The sequence below is a fragment of the Echinops telfairi genome, unplaced genomic scaffold (genome assembly GCF_000313985.2).
Source record: "Echinops telfairi isolate 266 unplaced genomic scaffold, ASM31398v2 ScPeMD7_4225;HRSCAF=4972, whole genome shotgun sequence".
NCBI classification, from domain to species: Eukaryota; Metazoa; Chordata; class Mammalia; order Afrosoricida; family Tenrecidae; genus Echinops; species Echinops telfairi.
This window is the reverse complement of record NW_022108124.1, coordinates 23,658,916-23,683,028: the sequence shown is the minus strand read 5'-3', so window position 1 is coordinate 23,683,028 and position 24,113 is coordinate 23,658,916.

Sequence of the window (24,113 nt, the reverse complement as noted above, 5' to 3'; positions counted from 1 at the left end):
CTTCTTCCAATCCCAATGCTGCATTCTTCTTCATATAATCCAGCTTCTCTGATTATTTGCTCAGCATACAGACTAACCAAGGATGGTGAAAGGGTGTGACATTGGCACACACCTCTTGTGATTTTCAACCATGCTGTATTCCTCTGTTGTGATCCCTTAAGTGCTTCTTAATCCATGTACAAATTCCACATGCGGACAATTCGGTGTTCTGAAATTCCCACTCTTCTCAAGATTACCCACAGCTTGTTATGATTCACACAGTCAAATGCTTTTGCATAGTCGATGAAACACAAATAAACATCTTACTGGTGCTCTCTGCTTTTAGCCAAGATCCATCTGATATCAGCAATGATATTCTTTGTTCCACGTCCTCTTCTGAAGCTTCCCTGAACCTCCAGGAGCTCCCTGTCAACGTACTGCTGTAACCGCTGTTGGATAATCTTCAGCAAAATTTTACTTGGATGTGATATCATTGATACTGTGCTGTAATTTGAATATTCTACTGGGTCACTTTTCTTGGGAACAAGTACAAATATGGATCTTCTTCAGTCAGTTGGTCAGGTAGCTCTCTTCCAATTTTCTGGCATAGATAAGTGAGTGCTTTCAGTGCTTCCTCAACTTCCGAAACGTAACTGGTATTCAATCAGATACTGACACCTTGGGTATGGCTGATGCTTTCATTGTAGTTTGGACTTCTTCTTTCAGTGTCATTGGTTCTTGATCACATGCTACTTATTGAAAGGTTTGAATCAAGTAATTCTTTCTCAGTACAGTGACTCTGTGTATTCTTTCCACCACCGTTTTATGCTTCCTGTATTGTGCAATATTTTCCCAGAGAATCTTTAAATAGTGCAATTTGAGGCTTGGATTTTTTCTTCAATTTTTTCAGTTTAAGATATACTGCACATGTCCTTCCTTTTTGCTTTACTCACTCTAGGTCTTTGCACATTTCGTTATAATATTTTACTTTGTCCTCTTGCACTCCCCTTTGAAATTTTCAGTTCAACTCTTTTATTTCATCATTTCTTCCATTTGGTTTAGTTATTCTATAATTATGAGCAAGTTTCAGAGTCCTGTATGACATCCACTGTGATCTTTTCTTTCTTTCCTGTTTTAAAAGACCTTTTACTTTCTTCATATATGATGTTCTTGATATTATCCCACAACTTATCATGACTTCTGTCATTAGTGTTCAGTGCTGCAACTATGTTCTTGAGATGTCTTCAAAATTCCAGCAGGCTACACTCAAGATCATATTTTTGCTTTTGTGAACTTGTTTTGATTTTCTTCATCTTTAACCTTGATTTACATATGCGCTATTGATGGATGGTTCCACAGTCAACTCCTAGCCTAGTTTTACCTGCTGCTCTTGAGCTTCTTCAGCATCTCTTCCCACAGATGCGTCTATCTGATTTCTGTCCATTCCATCTGGGGAAGTCGCTTTTTCTGTTGTTAGGGGCCCCGTGGGGGAGAGTATTTGAGATGAAGAAGACATTGGTCTTGCAAAATTCTCTCATGGTATCTCCAGGTTTATTTCTAGCACCAATGTCAGATTTTCCAACAACCATTCATTCTCCTTTCCTTCAAACTTTTGCATTCCAGTCACTAGTATTACATATATGAGTGTCACTGGACTTGTCACTGGACGTGCGTCTCTAGTCAAACCAGCCTAACACAGCGGGTGCCAGGGCAGTATCCTCTCAACATCGCTGTTCTCTCTGTATACTGAGCACATAATTAGAGATGCTAGAAGAACGCAAACTCAGGATGGGAGGAGGCATCTTAACCACTGTGAATGCTTGCTGAAAGTGAAGAGGACTTGGAGCACTTGGTAACAAAAATCAAGGATTACAGCCTTCAGTATGGATTACAACTCAATATAAAGAAAACAAAAATTCTAACTACTGGAATCAATAGGCAGGACTTTAATAAATGGAGGAAAGGTTGAAGTTGTCAAGGATTTTGTCTTACTTGGATGCACAACCAATGCTTATGAAATCAGCACTCAAGATATCAAAATGCATGTTGCATTGGGTCAATTGACTGCACAAGACCTCTTTAGAATATTGACAAGCAGAGATGTTACTTTGAATACTAAGGTGGGCCTGATCCAAGCCATGAAAGTTGAGAGACGAGCAGCCATGAAAGTTTGACACTGAATAAGGAAGACCAAAGAAGGGTCCGTGTGTGTTGAATTGTGGTGCTGGAGAAGAATATAGAAAACACCATGGACTGCTGAAAGCACAAATTGTTCTGTCTTGGAAGTGCAGCCAGAGGGGTCCTTGGAGGCATGGATGGTGAGACTTCATCCTCAGTACTTTGGACATCTTTTCAGGGAGGATCAGTCCCTGGAGAAGGACATCAGGCTTGGCAAAGTAGCAAAAAACAGGGAACTCCTCAATGGGATGGATCAACCCAATGGCTGCAACAAGGCGCTCAAGCATAGAAACAGTTGCGAGGCTGGAGCAGGAGTGGGCATGATCGTTCTGTTGTGCATAAAGTCACTATGGGGCAGACTTGACCCAAAGGCCCCTAACCACAGCAACGACTATCTAGGCTACCAATCTTCATCTATTCCGTTTCATCTCTGATGGCTTTCGCTTTTCCTACCATGCTTGACACATTCCAAGTTTCAATTATTAATGGATATTTGCTGCTGTTTCTTCTCATTTTGAGTCTTGCCCCACCAGTGTATGGAGGTCTTGAATGCTTTACTCAATCAATGTCATCATGGCCAACACTCATTTAAGAACACTACTTTCCCGCTGTCTTATTTCATATGCCTTTCAACCCAAGTGGTTCGTCAGCGGGCACTGACTCTGATGTGTTCTGTGATTATTCATGAGGTTTTCGGTATATGCCAGTGTTCTGTACTATTCATAAGACTTCCAGTGGGTAATTCCTCTGAACTGAATGGCTATTCCTTCTTCAGAGTCTGTTCATATTCTGGAGGTTCTTTGGAACTTCTTCATTTTGGGTAAGCCTGCTGATATTTGAAATACCAGTGAAATAGCTTCCAGCATCACCAGAACACACCAGCCATGCAATGCTGCACACTGACATACAATGCAGCACACTGACATACAATGCAGCACACTGACATACAATGCAACACACTGACAAATGATGACCAAGCGCCATAACAGATCTTAAAATTATGAGGGCAATAGGAATAGCACTTAGAAAGATATTACAGCTTCATGAGAATCACTTAGAACCAATGGTCACTTTACAAATGTGTTCTATAATCGTGCACTGTTCATATGACAGGTCAATGAAAACTTCTGATTTTTCCTCACCAGTAACTTTTTGCCCTGACAAACAGAAAATCCAATAGCATATTTACATTGTACAATTATCCACCCCTCAATATAAGTCCAATGGCAAGCATGAGTACATTTAGAAGCCTTTGAAGTATTGTAGATACAGGAAATTATAGGCAAATTACATCTGCTATTGACAAGGTATCTTTTTACTCTCTCTGTTTTGGCCTGGTTTTAATCTAATTGTCTTATATGTTAAAATAGATTTGATATCCAAAATATATCATATATACCATCTCATAAATTTATAGACATATAGTCCATGTGATGTTTAATTAATCTACTGTCAATAATTATCGAATGTACTATAAGCCATCTGACAAGAATTTTAAAAGCTTTATGAAAAGAAAGTCAATTTTTAATGAAGCCATCCCAACGGTCACATGCTTTTATCTAGGAAATTTTAAAATATAGTTTCCTTAGAGCTAAAATCTATGCAACTATGCTCATAAGAACTAAATGTCAAGGGCTTAGTTATTAACCAGAAGGTCCCAGCTGGAAGCTACCAGGACCAGGCAATCAACCGCGGATAGATGTGCTCTCCCTCCATGGCCGTGGAGCCCTGATGAGAGCTCTGCTCTGTCCCCCAGGGTCACCAAGAGTCACAATCCCCTGGATGGCAATGAGATCTAGTGTCCCATTCTATAAGTAATCCGAAAACAAGAAGCAAGGGTCCAAAATATTTCCACAGTCTTGGGAATTACATCATTATGTTAATGTAGAAGTCTCATAATATTAACCAGTTGATCTACATGTATCTAATTTATGCTATTAAAGAAATTTAAATTAACATATTTTCTTTTTAATTAAAATGATCATTTCTATCTTTTTACCTTAGTAGGAATGTACTGGTCTTATTTGAATACAGGGCCAAAAAAAATATCTGCATAGTGAGCACAGTACTTTCTCAGTAAGTCTTGAGAGCCGACATAAGTCACATGAACTACACTGACTCAAACCAAACCAGACTCATTGCCATTTAATCAATTCCAACTCAGAGCAACCCTATATAGGGCTTCCAAGACTGCAGATCTTTATGGGAGTAGATGGCCTCCTCTTTCTCCCGAGAAGCAGCTGGTGGATTTGAACCATTAACATGTGCTTAACAGTCCCACACTTACCAGACAGTGCCACTGGAGACTATAAACATCAAGTGTTCTTTTTCCTTTGGTGAGAAATAAGTCGAATCTGACATTCTGCAAAGTGCAAGCCTGCTTCGATTCTAATCTTTTTGGTAGAGTTAATTTTTAGCACATTTTGTTTTCCTCACAATTCTGTTAACTGTTCTAGCTTGCTAAAATATTCGTGAAGACATGGGTTATACCAATTCTTCTTTGTACTCCCAATTTCAAAAATTATGCCTTTTACAATTAGATATCCAACAAATCTTTGCCAGACTGTAGTTTTAATAGAGATCAGATTAAACATACAAACAAAAATCACTTAACACTGCATAAATGGGCGAGATTTGTGTAGGTAAGCTCTCAGCCAAGTTCCTAAACTACAAGTGGTCATTGTTAAACAGGTAAAGAGCATCATCGTTGACACAGAGCATTTCCCAGGGTTCAGGGCTAATGTTAGTTTCTCACACAGCCAGTTACTGAAAAAAGACTTCTTTCACTCTATAGCACTCTTGTTTCCTGTGACATTTTTTTAAGCCCTGTATTCAGTTGAAACCTGTATATCCCACTAAGATCAAAAGATAAAGCATTGACCTTTGCACGCTTAGATATTTAAATAGTACTCTTCTATAAGTATCTGTTTGGCAAAATTTACTTCACGCTATTTTCAATCGACTGTACAGAAAGACACTATGTATATTTTTAAAAATCCCTCTATTCAAGTTAGCAAAAATAGTTCATCTACCGTTTGTTTCTCCATGGAAAGAAACGAAGCATGTCCTCGCGGTTTTAGTACAGGTCATCAGAAGGGCAGCCCTGGCTTCCTCTGATCCATGCAGACTTCCCAAGGGCTAAAGAACAAGGCCTGTCTGAGCCAGCACCTGCTGGGAGCCCATCACTGGGATACATTTTTTTGTGTGTGTGCAGATTTTTGTCAGACTGTGAATAGAGTAATATGTAATGGGAGTGGGGAGGACTCAAAGAACAATGGAAAAATTAGTCAAAAATACCACTCAGCACCACTGGTCAATCACCACAGCATTCCTGGTCCCAGTATGGTACAAAGAGACATCGGGGCTGGAGGGGCGTCCTCTACACGGTCCACAGCTTCCATCGCTCTGGTGTGTCTGATGCAGGAGAGAGGGAGGCAGCTATATTGTTATGGAACTTTTACTTTCTTGACAGGAAATGTTGTCAGAAATTGAAACTGTATTTTTGTAGAGAAATATCTGAGATTAGAAAGTCATAACGACTTTATAAAAATACATGTTTCTATTGTGAATATAGTAAACAAGAGTGTGTCTCATAAGGGGAAAAAGGGGATTGATATTTCTGAATGGAGTTAAGAAATAAATGGCTTTTGATTTGGGGGTAATAGGATGATAGCATTTTTTCATAAATAATGTTCTTCTTATACATTTTTAGCCAGCTGTGTCCTCTTCCCACCACGCAGTATTTCTCCTAAGTGTGCTGCACTGATGTATTTCACAGCAGCATGTCAAAAGAAACAAGCACAATACTTGGGTGAGAAGGGAGCACACAGTTGACAAATAAACATATAGCAAGTCCTTTATTTCCATAAACATACATAATCAAACATCATAATAGAGATCAATTGCATGATGAACAAATGTCTCAGTAAATTGCTGTTTTAATGTCCCTAAAGTGGTGGGAATTTGGGTACAACTTCATATTGTAAATGCTGTCTAAATTCAGGTGATTGGGGTTATAAGAAGGGTAAAAGATTAATGTTGTTGTTGTTTTCAGTTTATCTCCCTGACATTCAAAATATCTGACTCAGATACCCCAAGTCATCGAGCCTATGTTTACTTTTTGCCATCAGAAGCTGCCTCAGCTAGACATCTTCTCGGTTCTCAAAGAACACGGGCTATGAATCGCTTTAAGGCAAGTACACAAACAGCCAGGCGGTGGGCCTCAGACTTCCGAGCACAGGACTTCTGAGTACAGTATGTGGCCATCAAGTGAATTTCAACTCCGACTGACCATGTAGGACAGAGGAAAATCGCCCACAGGCAACTCCACAGCCGTCACCATCACAGACGCACATTTCCACTTCTTTCTACCACCACGCAGCTGGCAGCTTCAAGCACCTGACCGGGACTCTAGCCACTGGGTCACCAGGGTTCCTGCTATAAAAAGTAGCATTGTGGATTGAATTCTGCTTCCCGAAGATGATGTTATGAATCCGAACCTTTATGCCTATTCAAACCCATTTAGGAGCGGGTCGTTCGTTAGGTCATGAGGCAGGATGAGTGTGATCACCCAGGAGCAGATGCTCAACAGAGATAAGGACTCTCCTCCAGAGGCAACAGAGAGACAAAACCTTCCCTCAGGGCCAGCACCTTACAGTTGAACTTTATGTTTCAGGGAAAATACACGCCTGCTTCTCTTTTTAAAATGTGTAAGAGAGAGCTTTATATCAAGAAGTAATTATGTGTCAATTAAACATCCAAGCCCAGTCCAACTGAAGTCTCTAAGTCGGATACATGTCCAGAAGTCCCTCGTCAGACCCGCAAAGCCACATGCAATGATGCAGAATGCGGGGTCATTGCCGACTGGTGGGTGCAAAGTGGTGGACGCATCTCCCAGGCTCGCTCAGGTCTCCTGTGGTGTCTGCAGGAAGGAGAAGGCAGAGACCCCTACCAGTGCTTGTGGGCTTTCTGGGATAGCAGCTTGGGATACAAAGATAACTTTACCCTTCTGCCTTTTCTATTCGACCAAGTACAATGCCTTAACATAACAGGGATTCAATACTTATTCTTAATGAAAATGTTTTATATTAAGGAATTATACCAATGCACTAATTAATCTCTTAGCATTGCTTTGTTGACCAGATAGTTCCAAGAAATCTTCTACCAATAATATCACATAATACTTCTCAAGTGGGAATAGCTCAATTCACTTTCTAATTTCTTCACATTATGTACTTTTGCCCATGACATAAAGAACCCAGAAATATCTTTCTCCATTCACATCCCTGATACTGAACTTTCCTAACTTTTAAGATCTAGTATTATTACTGATTATATCCTTTCACTTGTGGCTACAATGTAAATAATCATCAGGAAATTAAACACTATATTGCACTGGGAAAATCTGATGCAAAATCACTCTCGTAAGTGCTCAGAAAGCCAAGATGTCACTTGGAGGGCTGAGGTGGGCATGGCTGTGGTATGTTCGGTTCCTGTATATACGTTAGAAAGACGGACAATAAATAAAGATGGAAGAATTGATGCATTTGAGCTATGGTGTGGGTAAAACATACACATAAACCATAAACTGCCCGAAGAATGAACAGATCTGATGTAGAAGAAATACAGCCAGAATGCTAGAAATGAGGATGCCAACACTTCGTTTCACGTTCTTTGAATCGGTTATCATGTGGGACCAGCCCCTAGAAAGGGCATCAGGCTTGGTAAAATAGAGGGAAAGCAAAAGAGAGGGCGATCCTGAACAAGCTAGAGGGGCACAGTGGCTGCAACAATGGGCAATCACTGAGGGCGGCACAGGATGCCGCAGTGCGTTCTTCTGAAGTATACAGGCTTCTATGGGGCAGAACTGACTCACGGGCACCCTCCCACTGCAGCACCCCCTGGAAGCCCAGGCAGCATTCAAACTGCCTGCCCATCTCTTGTCTCTCTAATTTTTCATCTCTGATCTTGCAACACCGCAAGGCACCTCGCGCCTTTCCTGCTTCATTTTCTTCTTAGGTGCCCTTTTCTTGCACCCAGCAGTCACATAATAGCTTCCTGTGTGCTGAGTCAGTGCGGAGGTCTATACAACCAGTGGTGTTGATGATAGGAGATTCCCATGTTTTTTCTATTTTTAAGAAAATCATTTTCCTTAAATGATTTAGCTTAGTAGTTGGGAAATTATTAAGCAATTAGTTTGAAGCTTCCCTTCAACCCCCTGGAGTAGCCCAAGTCTGGGTTCTAGGTTAAATTCATATTGTTCCAAACAATTTGCATCATGAAAACTAATAATTAAGATATATTTTGAGAAGCACACCAGCCTGTGTGATTACGAGGTGCTGAAGGGATCAGTTATCAGGCATCAAAGAACAAAAAAATTACATCATTGTGTGCTCACCTCCCCGATACAATCACTTAAGATAAATGGGTGCATAAGCAAATGTGGTGAAGAAATCTGATAGTGCCCAGCTATCAAAAGATATAGTGTCAGGGGTCTTAAAGGCTTAAAAGTAAACAAGCGGCCATGTAGCTTAGAAGCAACAAAGCCCACATGGAAGAAGCACACCAGCCTGTGTGATCACGAGGTGTCGAAGGGATGAGGTAACAGGCATCAAAGAACAAAAAAATCATATCATTGTGAATGAGAGGAAGTGCAGAGTGGGGGCCCAAAGCCCATCTGAGGGAACTGGACATCCCCTTACACAAGGGCCTTGGGGAGAGACGAGACAGTCAGGGTGCAGGGTAGTAATGATGAAACATACAACTTTCCTCTAGTTCCTAAATGCTTCCTCCCCACCCACTATCATGATCCCAATTCTACCTTAAAAACCTGGCTGGACCGGAGGATGTACACAAGTACAGATAGGAACTGGAAACACAGGGAATCCAGGACAGATGATCCCTTCAGGACCAGTGGTGAGAGTGGCAATACTGGGAGGGTGGAGGGAGGGTAGGGTGGAAAGGGGGAACAGATTACAAGGATGGACAACAGAAAAGTGGGTGAAGGGAGACATCAGACAGTATAAGATATGACAAAATAATAATTTATAAATTATCAAGGGTTCATTAGTGAGGAGGGAGAGGGGAGGGAGGGGGGGGAAATGAGGAGCTGATGCCAGGGGCTTACGTGGAGAGCAAATGTTTTGAGAATGATGAGGGTAACAAATGTACAAATGTGCTTTATACAATTGATGTATGTATGGATTATGATGAGTTGTATGAACCCCAAATAAAATGATTTTTTAAAATATATATTTTGAGGTCATAAGTTCATAGTTGCATTTTAATTTTATATTGCTAAATTATCTTTTATTTCATTCTTAAATAAAAATATATCTGTTTCTCCTCCATGTCATTCAGATTTTAGCCAATGACCTAATGTATCGTTTCATACACTTCTATGATTCTTGTCTATTGTATGGCCTATTTTTCTCTCATGTTGTTAGCATGACTTACCTATGAGGAAGCTGGACTAATTGCATGACCAATTTATGAAGGAACAGCATGAACTTTGTTTGATCTCAGGACTGGCACTGAGCGGCGCCTTCTAAAAACCCGCCAACCCGACAAACATCTCCTTGGGCATCTCCGCCCTTGGTCAGCTTCCTGCTGCTGTCATGTAAAGTCGCTTCCTCCCAAACCTGCTCCTCTGCACGGTCCCATCATTCCCTTTCAGCAAGTCGTCAACTCAGTCACTAGCTCATCGCCTCTCAAGAAAACGGATGCATAAATTTTTATAATTAATGCTGAGTTATGTAGCACATTCTATCAGTTACAAAATATAAATCATCCATGCACAGAAAATTCAAATTTATCTTCCTAGCTCCAACATAAATGATTAAGGTTCCATTTCTTCTTAGCTAAAAAAACTGAATTAAAAAGTCATTTAAAGAGTGACCCCAGTGTAAACTCATGGCCACTATAAGGATAACTCCCTTAATTTGTAACACTTTTGCCACCTCCAGTTGTGCTCTCAAAACTAGTGTGCCTAAAATAGTGAAGACGTGCTTAAAATTCTCTTTATATTTAACCACTCCACTATGGAGACCTGCCTCCACTTCATATTTAGCAACCCAACAGAAAATCCATGATGCCACCAGGAATCCCTTCTCTTCATATTAAAAAAAAGGTTTTTTGCATGGTAAAAGAAAACATTGAAAATATCATCTATTTTGCTACTGAAAAAAAATAGCATCAAACGATTACATAAGAAATAAACGTTCTTGCTAAGTGAAAATATAATTGTATGGGCATTGATAATAGCAAATCAACTTATAGGATAAAATGGATATTTAAAAGATCATGATTAACTTTATCCAACTGTTACTTATATCTGATTCCCAAGTAAATAATTAGATGACTTAATTCATTTAAATTATATCTTTTGAATAAATAATGTTCTCTATTTGTGCCAATTATTAATTTATTACCTCTAAGTTCCAAGTTCACCCTTCATTGCCCTCCCTGTGATACTGAAGCTGGATCTTATACATCGCTCTCTTTTGCCAACCAACTGGATGTTGAGTTTAGACAGCAGATAGCACAGGTAGAGTGATGCAGTGGAAAGGGGTTTCTCTTCTTGCTTCTGTGTGCTTCCTTCATTCTGGCTCCTGTAACTCTCAGATGAGTGTGACTGTCCTGGAGAACATCACCATCTACCAATTTCAGTGACAGACCCAGGAGCAGTTTCCAAGCAATTCAACATGTGGCTTTCTGACTGCCTGTCTCCATTATCCATTCAGCCACCAACCACCACACTCTCCAACTCGGTCTGAATCGCAACATTTAAGGTAGGGATCTCCTTAAGTGGGTTTGTTCCATCTGTTTGTCATCCCACCAGCTGGTCACAGGTACATTTGAAGTCAGGTGAGACTTGCTGTGCTGGGCCAGTTAGGAAAATCTCTCAACTGAGCTATAGCCTCATGAGTCAAAAAAAAAAAAGAGTTAGTTCTTGTAACCCATTGACTTTTAGGGGTATTTGTTACACAGCAATAGATAAGAAATACAGACACCAAGTGCAGGCCTTTACTTGCCAAAAGAAGAATTGGAAGCCGACTTTCTATTTAAAATCAAGGAATTATTCAAATCAAGTCAATGATGAAAGCCTTATCAGATGAGAATCTTTTCTGAAAATGCTAATGAATTTCATCAGGTTAATTGAAACCAGCCAAATATTTTTTGAGGCATTAGATGATCTCTATTTAATGATGTGGCCTATGAAAATCAATGGAAATAGTGCATGGTTCAAATTTGTGTGTATTCATTAACACAATTTAAAATGTCTTAAAGTTTTAGGAAATTCCATAGAATTTCTGAATGATGCAGGAGTTTTTACAGAACAGACATGATCTGTGGTACAATTAATTTCTTGATACGGTTCTTCCAGCCAGTCGTGATCATTTCCACCAGAGGGCTGGGAAGGACTATGCAAATGTGAGGTGTACGGACGCAGGAAGAGGATTTGATAGTTTGCTGGTCATGGAAATAAGGCACATGGCATCTTGGGGGTGGAACATGGAAATAGTGTGTACAGAACTCTAGCTTAGTGATTAGTCAATTTTTCCATCCCAGTAGGTTTATAATGAGTTATCTCATAAGCTGTAGTGGAGAGTTTACCAGCATAAAGAAAGAAAAGCCAGGCGTGAAGTGAGTGTGTCCTTTGGATTCGAAAATTCCCCCCAAGGAACCTTTCTAGTAGAGCACTGAGACTTTCTAACGGAGTCGAGTCCTTTGGGGCATTTATTAACAGAGATAAACAAACTAAATGCTATCTGTGGTACAATGAATTACTTGATACATAAGCTTTGTACTACTTCTCTGAGCAGGGAGAAGCCAACAGAGCGTGTTGCTGAGAGACTGAGGACCGGAGAGAGGCCTGCACGTGGGCATGACTGAGCAGAGGATGCTCTTTATAAAGAACTGTATTCAGAGTATTTCTGATCCTGAATTGTATATCCAGTTAACTTTTTTTTAATACCCATAATTGTGAGTACTGTTTGTGAATTCTGGGTAGCTATTACAAGAGTTTAACATACCCATCAGAGAAGTGCAGAGTGCCGTGAGAGAGGAAGCTGGTGTCTGAATTCATAAAAAAGACTGGAGGGTGAAGTCATGTTTGGCCAACACATCCTAGAAATCAACCTTAGGCTGATTCTCCTCCTTCCCACTTGTGAAGATAGAGGAGGTTGAGCACTGCCCCTATGCCATTTTAACAATAATTTAAAGGTTGAGTATCACATGACATAATTTCACCATTTATCATAATCCCATTTCAGAAGACTTTGTAAAAACATTGTCATGCCCCTCAATCAATTTGAGATTCCATTAATTATTTTCCTCCATCACTCTTCTATCAGTTTGCCATATGATGGTGGCTATCAAATGGGAAGCAATGCTACCAGTGTATCAAATTCCAGCAGTGTTATCCACGCTGGCAGGGATTCAGCAGAACTTTCAGACTAAGACTGGTCAGAAAAAAAGACGTGGCAATCGACTTGTGTAAAACTTAGCCAGTAAAAACATTAGGATGAAGAGCAGAACATGTCTGATATACATAGTACCAAAGGATGGTAACCTTCCTGCTGGAAATTTGAGATTTCCTGTTGGGAAACACTGAGGATACAACCTGGAGAGAATTGCCTCATCAAAGTAGAGTCCACCACGATGATCTGAATGGAGCAAGCATTGGGATCGTCATTTGCTGGTAGAGCATAACTCCAGATAGTGGAAAACAGCTTCAAACAGTCATTAATGAACAGAAAAAAAGATTTTATATAAGACAATCCTAGGAAAATTGGAAGATGTTCAAAAGTTAAGTGGGATTTTGAAAACAGATAGGTATCCTAGCCGTAGTATATCCTTGTCTACTATGCTAGGAATGATAAATCCAAGAGGAATGGCATTGCATTAGTTGTCAAAAAATGACATTTCAAGTCACATTTAGAAATACAATGCTGTCATTAATAACCATTACCTGTAAAAATACTGGATATATTACTATTATTAAAATTTACACACCAATAATTACTGATAAATATGAAGAACTTATATATTTTTACCAGTTTCTGCAGTCTGAAATACATCAACTATGCACTTAAGGTTTACTGATCATTAATGGTGACTGAAAGGTGAAAGGTAGAGGGAGAAAAGAATCAGCAGCTGAAAGGTTTGGGGTTGGTAATAGAATGGATGCCAGAGATCACATGGTGGAATTTTGCAATATCAAAAACTAATTCATTGCAAGTCTTGTTTCCAACAACATGCACAGTGACAAATATGTACACCCCACCAGATGCAATCCACAGACGTCAAATCTATTCCATCTGCGGTGACATAGGATGGGAAAGGCAAAGGTCATCAGTCAGACTAAGGCCAGGGATCCGCTGCAAAGCAGATGACCCATTGCTCATATGCAAACTCAAGAGGGAGGTGCGGAAATGTAAGGCAAGACCAGCAGACCCAACAGAATGCACCTGCATTCACAATCCGCTCAGAGAAGAGGTCACCCAGTGAGCATAATGACTGGAGTCAGGCAAGTTGAGGGACCGCAAGGGCATAATCCCTGAAGAAAGCAAAATGTCACTAAAGAGATAGGAAAGAAAAAATAGACCACAGTGAATGTCAGGAGAGAGTCTGAAACCTACTCTTGAATAGGGAGAAGGCAAAGTGGCTGGAAGAACTCATGACTTAAAAGAGTGTCCCCAAGATTTACAAAGAAGGTTCAACCTGAGAAAGCAAACTATTCATAGAAGATGAAACAGGTAAAACCTAAGATTAAAAACCCACAGGGCAATTCTCAAGCAGAAAAAACTGGGGGGAAAGTCAAGCTTCAAGTTACGACATTGAAGGATTTTTATGAACAAAATCAAAAAAAGGAACAGGCTGTCCACTTTTGATAAATTAGCCACTGAAAACCTTATGAATAGAATCGAAAATTTACTGAAAACCTCATGAGAAAAACAAACAAACCAGAACAGTGCTACCAACAGCCCCTCGGGTCGGCAGGCCCTCAAATTGTGACTCAGGCAGAGCTGTCATCCGCGATGACACAGCTGAGCATCCCTGCGGAAGTAAAGACCGCCAACCCACAGGTGCTGCTGAGGCAGGACTCAGTGAGAAGCAACAGCTTCAAGCTTTAATAATTGGAACTTGGAATACCGGAAGTGTGAATCTACGGTCACTGGAAGTCATTACAAGTCAAAGAGAACACATTGTCAGAGAACACTGATGATGTACGTTGTCAAGGATTTTATTTTACTTTTATGCATGCTCAATGCTCATGGAAGCAACAGTCAAGAAATCAAACCATGTGATGCACTGGACAAATTTGCTGTGAAAGGCTTTTTTCAAAAAGTGTTCAGAAGCAGATAGCACTCTGACGACAAAGCCATGGTATTTTCAATCTACTCATTTGCATAGAAGAGCTGGACAATAAATAAAGAAGATTAAATAAGTGATGCATTTGTTGAAAAGAACATTGAGTATACCAGGGGCTGCTGGAAGAATGAGCGAATCTGTCATGGAAAAGGTACGGCTGAAACGCTCCTTCAATGGAGGCTGGCGTGGCTTCTTCTCATGTCCGTTGGACGTGTTTCAAGAGAGAACGGTGCCTGGAAAGGACATCAGGCTTGGCCGAGTACACATTCAGGGGGCCAGAGGAAGGCCATCCATGAGCTGGACTGGCACAGCGACTGCACAATGGACCCCAACAGAGCCACGATTACAAGCCTGGGACAGACGAAGCAGGGTTGCGCTGTTACACATGTGGTCATTGGGCCTTTCAATCAGGCACCTAGAGGCAACAGCACTCATTTTAAGTTACATTACACGTGGTTTCCACTTGGCTACCATAGTATTACAAGCAACACTGCAAAAAGTACTACCAGAGTGCTACAAACAGCATTGTAAAAACTGGATTTCTCTTCATATATAAACTTGCTTCTTTTCCTCTTTCTTCTTATTTCAGTACGATAACTATCCAACTATTACATATACTATCAACATAGGGATCATTGTAGACTTTGTTGCTATTCTATTCCCAAATGTAACCTGTTTTCCAGAATCTTCCTGGTTATCTTTTGAGTGTGTCTTCCATCTCCACAACCAATACCTGAATCTTTCTGGAACCCACCTCTCCCCTCTTTCTCTCTCAGATGACTCAGCTCAGCTTGTTCCTCTCTGGCAGTCTTCTCTCCTAACATTTCTTAACCCTCAAATCACTTCCGAGAGTGTCCCCGCTCATCGTTAGCCACACGGATTAGTTCCATGGTTTCAGAACACAGGTAAACATGTCCTCAGGTATCTATGCCATTCTAAGTTCCTGGTATTCTATTTATTCTCTCGTGTGCTTTAATAATAAATTCTGGTGACCTAAGATATTTTATCCTCTGTTCTCCCTTCTCTTCAATCTAATAAAATACATAACAATGAAAGTAATAGGAAACAAGGCAGAGATGGATTTTGTGTTTTATTAAAATCTACATAGTATGTGCCTGTGTTAGTCTGAGTAGACTATGGAAACAAATTCATAGACAGCCATATGTTTATAAGAAAGAGCTTTATATAAAGAGTAATTGTACATTAAGAAAACATCCCAGCCCAATGCAGATTAAGTCCATAAGTCTGATATTAGCCCATATGTCCGATACCAGTCTATAAATTCCTCTTCAGAATCACAAAACACATGCAATGATGCTGAATGCAGGACAATCACAGGCCAGTGGTGGAAAGTCTTGTGGATCCAGTGGTGTTGTAGCTGGCAGGGGTCTCCACGTGGCTTCTCCAGCTCTGAGTCTCTGGCTGCCATCAGCCTGTCTCCATGCGGCTTGTCAACAAGAATGTCTCACAGGGACTGAGCATTGAAAGAGAATGTCTCCCATCTCCAGGGAGGAATTACAGGAGCTCCCAGAATCCTCAGGAAAAGGCCATGCCCACACAGAGGCCTCATTGGCTATATCCTGATTGATAGACTAGACTCCACCCTTACACTCTTAATCCTAAAATTGACACCAGATTATGTAACTACCACACTGTCTGATAAAATTATGTTCCATATTTCAGAGGGGAAATGCTGAAGTCTATAGGATAATATTTTTTTCTATCAAAAAATCCATAGATTCCTCACTTTTATTTAAATAATAAAACTTTAAAATAGAGAGATAACATTCCTAATTCATTATAGTTCATAGAGTTGAGATTCTAAGGCATGAAAAATTGGCATAAATTTAAAGTGATGAAGCATACAGATTTTAAAAATAAAATTGTTTGGGGATAAAAGGGAATTTCTACTTACCAACCATGCATAAATGTTAACATTTTATCATTTTATTTACTTACTTAATTGTAAAATGGAAACATTTATGTAAGACCTAGGGTTCGTGTGCAGATTTAAATGGAAGAATATATTTTATAGTGCTGATACCATCTAGTGCCCAATAAGTATCTAATAAAAAATAGTTGAAGCCTTGATATGATCTTCTCTTTCTTACCCTGCACCCATATACGTCCTCTACTGGTCTTCAAAAGCATGCCGTCGTGCAAGGAGAATGCCTAAAGACGCATCCGTGAGAAGTTCCACGTCTGCGGGGAGAGCATGTGACACTGCCACAGATGGGTAACTCAGCACAAGTGAGCCTGGGCTAATCTTCACAAGTACTGTGTTCCTGCCCGTGACTGTAAAGTTGGAAAGAGACCTCTGTTCTGCAGGAAGGTTCATTGGGATCGGGAGAGAGACCATGTCAGTCACAGCCTGAAGCAGGGTCTTCGACAGACACGGTGAAAACGTGGTGCAATTGTTTACTACCGGCTAGTCAGGAAGCTAACCTTTCTTGTGGAGTCATAAGAGACTGGGCATAACATTTAGAAGACAATTAAAGGAAACAAGGTCCTTAAATTACACTTTTATATTCTTTGGGCCTTAAACACAATAAATGTAACTTTGGAGAACAACCTTTTGAAAGACAATTTTTAGGGTCCATTTGTGCAACCCCACTAAGCTCCCTGAAAGCCTGCCAAGAGGAAAGAAATGTGGGTTGAGATTAGGAAAACTCCTTGGGAGGGGGGAACCTAATGAAGCCGATTTTTTTTTTAAGTTAATGCTGACTGGAATGAGGAGATGCTAGAAATGGGAAAAAATGTGTAACTTTTTTTTTTAATCCTCGAATGGGCCCAATTCCAAAATGAACAAAGGTTCCAGGAGCGACCAGGTCACTGGTACAGAAACAGATGGAAAGGACGGGAAGGCTGCTCCTGAAGAGAGATGATTAAACACATCTGTGTGATGGTCACTCATGTAGTTTTCTAAAATATGCACTGCAGAGTCCCTAAGTTCTCTGCTTGTCTTCTTTGCCTTCCCTTAGTTCGCCTGTGTTTTTAAAAGAGTCAGTATAATAAATAGCTTGAATAGAACGATCTTTAGTGCTTGAGGTGCCCCTCGGGTAGTCTGAAGATTAGATTGATGGGCACTGGGTCCCTCTTTCATTGCCCTTCCAAGGTTTCTCCATTTCAATTCCAGTTGTTCACATCCTGTTTCGAGAGACACCCTATGGAGCTGATCACATGCAGAAGAGTCTGTTTCAAAGCCCTTTATTTATTAGGAAAATTCTCTTTCAGCCCCCTGGCAGCAGAGAGAAGACCCCAGGGTCCCATGACCACGATAAATGTGCTGATCTTCCTCAGCACTCAACTTGGCCTTCCTCATTCCTCTCCTCAATTCATCATTCCTTTCTTTTTACAAATAAGAAAGGGAAAAAAATCAAACTGGGTCACTTCAAAGGAATGGGGGGTGAAATCTCTTGTTAATGTAATTTCATATTCGTTTGGAGAATCCATTTCTTTCAGTGTGGTCAGTACATTATTTTATGTGTCTGATTGTATAGTCACAAACGGGCTTCCATTTGTGTTGTGATTCCACACATCATGTTGCAGCACTTGCATTCAGCCAACAGAAAGGGTGATTAGAGCAGAGGTTGAAAATTGACAGCCCCCAGGTCAGATTCAGCCCACACATATACAAGGGGGATTCAAAAAGTTCATGAGGACATGGAATTGGAAGATAAGGGGACTGTCTTTGACCCCTAGAACTGTTTCAAATCCTTTTGTTTCCAGCATTTAAAAACAAGACTTTTATGTTCAATAATGTTGAGCTTAAAAAGATATCTCCTAATATTGGCACTCACTTCCGTGCTTGAAAAGCACTGGTTGAAACCCTGAAGCATAGGCAGGCATTTTACAATATTACACAGAAACCCCAATGCTATCCCCAAAATCTTTCTCCCATGCACCTTCACTAATTTACATGATCTTCCTGATGTAAGGAAGGTCAACGTTTGCATGCATGACTCTTCGTCTCAATTCGCACACACCCACCTATTACAGAGCCTACCTGGCTCCTAATGTGTGGGTGTGGTAGTTACATAATCTGGTGTCAATTTGGAATTTGATGGGATTAACAGTGAAGGGGTGTCTGTCAATCTGATCCTAACCAATGAGGCCTCTGTGTGAGCATGTCTTCTCCTGAGAATTCTGGGAATTCCTGTATTTCCTCCTTGGAGGAGGGAGACAATCTCTCTCTCTCTCTCTCTCTCTCTCTCTCTCTCTCTCGGCCCACTCCCTGTGAGGCACTCTAGTGAAGGCTGACTCCCTTTGAGACATCCCTGAGGAGAAGCCACATGGTCCTACCCTGATGCAGCCCTGGGTGCTGGAGAAGCCACATGGAGACCCCTGCCAGCACTGAGATGCTTACACCACCACTGGATCCAAAGACTTTCTACCCTCTGACCTGTGATCATCCTGCATTCGGCATTATTGCCTGCAGTTCGTGAGTCTGAAGAGGAATTCACAAATTGATATTGGAAATATGAGCTAATATAGGGCTTATGGGCTTGGACTGGACTGGCTTGGGATGCTTTCTTAATGTACAATTATCCTTTGTATGAAACTTTCTCTATACACATATGAGTTTCTATGGATTTGTTTTTCTAGTCTACCCAGACTAACACAGTGAGGTATATATTTCTTAACTTTTTTTTTATGTCTGTCATCTTTAACTCCACATATATTATCTATATTATATCAAAATTAGTATTATAGGAAGGCTTTTCCCAAATTGATGGTTTTACTTTGAATGAAGCAACGATCCTGCTTCCAGTCAAGCTGGGATTTGGACATTTCTGAATGTGCCCAGTGATCTGAAGAAATGAACATGGAAGAAACTCGCCAGGAGTCTCTGTGTGTGGAGACCAAAGGAGAAGCCTCTTTGAAAGCGTTCATCTTAGGAGCAACCTGAGCCACCACCCAGGATGCAAAGTGGAGAGAGAGAATGCCTCTCAGATATTGCCGTTCATTGCTATCAAGTGAACCTACAATGCAAGGCAACCCCATCTACGGACCCTATGTCTGTGCTCAGCCTGTGTTTGGTTGTAGCTCAAATCACTGTTGTGTTAGTCTGGGTAGACTAGATAAACAAATTCAAAGAGACTCATATGTTTATGAGAGAGTTTTATATAAAAGGCAAATTGTACATTAAGAAAGCATCCCAACCCAGTCCTGTCCAAGCCTATAAGTCCTATATTAGCCCATATGTCTGATATCGATCTATAAAGTCCTCTTCAGACTCACGAAACACACACAATGACGCCGAATGCAGGACGATCACAGGCCAGGGGTAGAAAGTCTTTGTATCCAGTTGTACGCATCTCAGCACTGGCAGGGTCTCCACGTGGCTTCTCCAGGTCCAGGATTCTGGCTGCATCAGGGTAGGTCACTGTGGCTTCTCCAGCTCAGGGCATTAACATAGTTCCACGTGTCTTGTCAGCTGCAATGTCTCTCAGGGAGTGAAGTAATGAGAGAGAGTCTCTCCCGCCTCCAAGGAAACATACCAGAGCTGTCCTAGAATCCTCAGAGGAAGGCCATGCCCACAGAGGCCTCATGGGCTGTGACCCGATGACAGACTAGACTCCACCCATTCACTCTTAATCCTCTCAAGTCCCAAAATGACACCCACGCGTTACTCAATTGTTTTCTGGAAAGAATATGGGAAGTTAACTTTTGATTCCTTTCTTTGGTTGTTATCTTTGGTTATTCCTGTCTGATATGGTGAACATGAACGTGATAAGTGTAAATTTTGAGCTCACGGGTCGAAATTGACTCTTGAAATTCTGATAGGCCATGCTGGCAAGTCAAAACGAATGCCAGGACCTGGCTTGATGCAGCCAGAAGCCTAAGGCCATATTGCATATGAATGGGATAGTTCAATAAGAAAGGATTGAATCTGACTGTTTTAAAACTGGGTTTTAGGATCTGGCTGTGCCAGGATTATAGCGATTTCTTCACACTATTGCTAGTGATATAATGTGTGATAGTGATTATTATTGGGAAGTATGAAAAGAGAATCTGTAAGCTCACTGCCTGCAGGATTATGCTGGATCTTTAAATAGGTTTAGGAGTTGCCTACAAAGAAGGCTCTGAAAAGGCAAACCTGACCCAGTGTCCCTTCAGTGCTCAGACATTTGGCTTTGAAAAGGCTTGCTGAGAGAGCTGATGGCAGACCGAAGGGGGAAAATAGAAGGGACATTTGGGCCTTTTTGAATTTTGAACTAGGAGGTTGCACCTGAACCTGAAAATTTTTGGAGCCACTCTCCGCTCTAAGCCGGAACGTTAAAGGACAACCTGGAATGCTCACTAAGTGACCAGCTGGATTCACTTGTTGAATGGAAGTGGGAGAAATGCACCAATAGAGAGACGGGTTGGGTCTGGCCACTGACACCCGTGGACCTGGTCCACAGGGACTAGAGGGAGATGAGAGCAGGTTGGTTGGTCTGAAATTTAAAGAATTGTGTGGCTTCTGGGCCTGTGGAATAGCCTAGCTAAGGTGCAAGTGTTGTTGAGAATTTGTGACGGGGTCCATGGTAGAAATGCAATGTGGTCAATGGGCACCCGGGTGAGGTTAAGAAAAGCAGCCCACATTGAGTTGACCAGAACCCGACCAGATGAATGTAAGATTTTTGAGCTTATGAATTGGTGCATATTACTGCTGACTTTATGGACAGTCTGTCTTGATTTGATTTCGTTTATGGATGCGGACTCACAAGGGTCCAATTGGAATGAAGATTCTCCACACCAAAGAACATGCTTCTCTCCTCAGAGCACTGAGCTGATAGAAATGGGCAGTATGGAAATTGGATACCCAAAATGGGAAGGAAAAAGACATGAAGTGGCTGCCTTACAAATGTTCATGGGTAGGGGAATATATGTTCATAGGATTACAGGTTTTTTATATAGGTGTTCATATAACTGCATTTGTTAAGCATGGGATATTCTTGTTTTGTTCTCTTAGAGAGTATTATGTGTAAATGAGGCTGGCACATTTTTAACTGTATGCATTTTAGTTTTATCCTGTTAGCCACAAATATTATTTTACTATTGTCTTTGTTTTAAAAATTATGTATGGTTAAAGAGTTGTGTAGAGGTGTCAAGTTGGCAAGGGGTGGTCTGCAATAGTTTTATAGTTTCATGTCAACTTGATATATAGATGTGTAGGGGTGGAATCTAGCCTTTCAAGCTGGCAGAACGTCCTTGTGGGTGTGGCCTTCTTATAAGGAGGCTCCTGGGAACCTCCTCCTCCCTCTGCTTTTACCCTACTGTTGGCTAGCCACGCTGAGGTCTGCCAAAGCCCTGTGATGCTCCCACCATTATTGGATCCTCAAGACCTTTCAGCCACTGGCCTGTGACTTTCCTGCATCATTACATGTGACTGTGTGAGTCTAAAGAAGGATGTATGTACTAGTATCAGACTTAGACACTTTGTTGGACTGCACTGGGATGTTTTCCTGATAGACAATTACTTCTTGATATAAGGCTCTATCTTAAACATATATGAATGTCACTGGATTTGTTTCTCTAGTCAACTCAGCATAACATAATATAGATAGATATTTCCCTATAAATTAAGGCCATTTCATATGGACAAATAAGAATTAATAGGATCAAAGCCTTTGTTCTATTTCAAGCTATAATATCGTATCAGTATGAAAGTTGGGCAAATCATTTAAAGTTGTTTATCCTATAACACAGGGTAGGATAGAGATGGCAGTGAGATTGCGTTTCAAGGTACCCTGGTGGTTCTGTGGGCTAATTGTTGGACTGCTAACCATGAGGTCAGCCATTCCAACCCACCAGCAATTTCCAGGGAGAAGATATGCTCATCCGCTACGGAAAAATTACAGTCTTAAAATCCTTCTTAGGGTCACCAAGAGTAGAAATTGACTGAATCTCAGTGGGTTTTGCCTTGGGTGAAGTGTTTAGTTTCTTCTTTGTTTGATACTAACAAAAGTTAACACTTTAGGGGTTAAACTAAATGGCATTCAAATGCAGAGTTGCAGGAATTCAGGGGTCTTCATGCGCATCCTATTTAATTCAGGTAAACCAAAATCCACCCTCTCTGCCCTCAAATCAATTCTGACTCACAGTGCCCCTATAGGACAGAGTAAAACTACCCCTGTGGATTTCTGAGACTTTAAATCTTTATGGGAGTGTACAGTCTCCTATGTTCCTCTAGTGGGTTCCAACCATTGACCTTGTGCTGAGCAGTTCAGTGAATAGGCTCCTCTGCCAAGGATTTCTTCATTCCAAGTAGTGTGTGGTTATTTCAGAACATAAATATGCCTTTTTTAGTCTCAGTCTGTGTATATATACAAATAAAATCCAAATAATAGCTAATATCTTGGAATTCTATTTATAGACCCTTCTCAAGTTGTTGTTTTCTACCTAATAAAAGCAGATAAAAGAACAAATTGTGAATAAATGCTGCCGGAGATTTGTTTTAAAATATTTCAGCAATGGAAAGAAAAAGAAGGGAGAAAGCTAAATAAACCAAATGTGGCAAATATTGGTAATTGTCTAAAGAATGCCAGAGAACATGTTAGTTCATTGCGCTACCCTCTATTTTTGTGAGTGTTTGAAAAGGTTTATGGAAAATGGTTCACTGAACTTTTAGCTAATTATTAAAATATCATGCATTGTTCAACATCATGAAGCACACACATTCATACATTAACATATGATCATTCGAAACCATAAAGAAAAGTTGAAATTCCTCTCATTTCACATTGCTAAAACCCTTACAAGTTTCTGTCGCAAATTCAAGCGTTTTCCAAGATAGAACGGAAAACTGCCAACTCCTGACCCAATCAACGTTACTAAACAAATCAATGTGACTTCTGAATTATTTTCTTCCAAGCTAACCAGTTCTCCGTCCCTGGGTGGGGCAGACTGTTAATCGACATAGCTGCTAATGTAGACTGCGACTTTGAGTTCAACCAGAGGCAGCTGTGGAGAACAACCTGACAGTCTGCTTCCTAAATATCAGCTCTGAAACACATGTCAACTCTGACACACCTATGGCCTTCATGAACAGAAGTCAGCACAATGCAACTGCTGCTGCTTGTTTGTTTTCTTTTCTTTTCTTCCCCCTGGATATCACAAACTTTCATTTTATTTATTTATTTTTAGTTATTTTATTGGGAGCTTGTGTTAGCCTGGATTGACTAGAGAAACAAATTCATAGGCATTCATATATGTAAAATAAAGAGCTTTCTCATCTGGGGTCTTAAAGGCTTGACGGTAAGTAAGTGGCCATCTAGCTGAGAAGCAACAAAGCCCAGATGGAAGAAGCACACCAGCCTGTGTGATACGAGGTGTCGAAGGGATCAGGTGTCAGGCATCATCAGAACAAAAAATATTACCATAGTGAATGAGGGGGGGAGTGCGGAGTGGAGACCCAAAGCCCATTTGTAGGCCCTTATAGAAGGGTCTTCGGGGGGTGACTAGCCAGTTAGGGTGCTATGCAGCAACAATGAAAAATACAACTTTCCTCTAGTTCCTAAACGCTTCCTCCTCCCCACCCCACCCCCGCCACACCCAACTATCATGATCCTAATTCTACCTTACAAATATGGCTA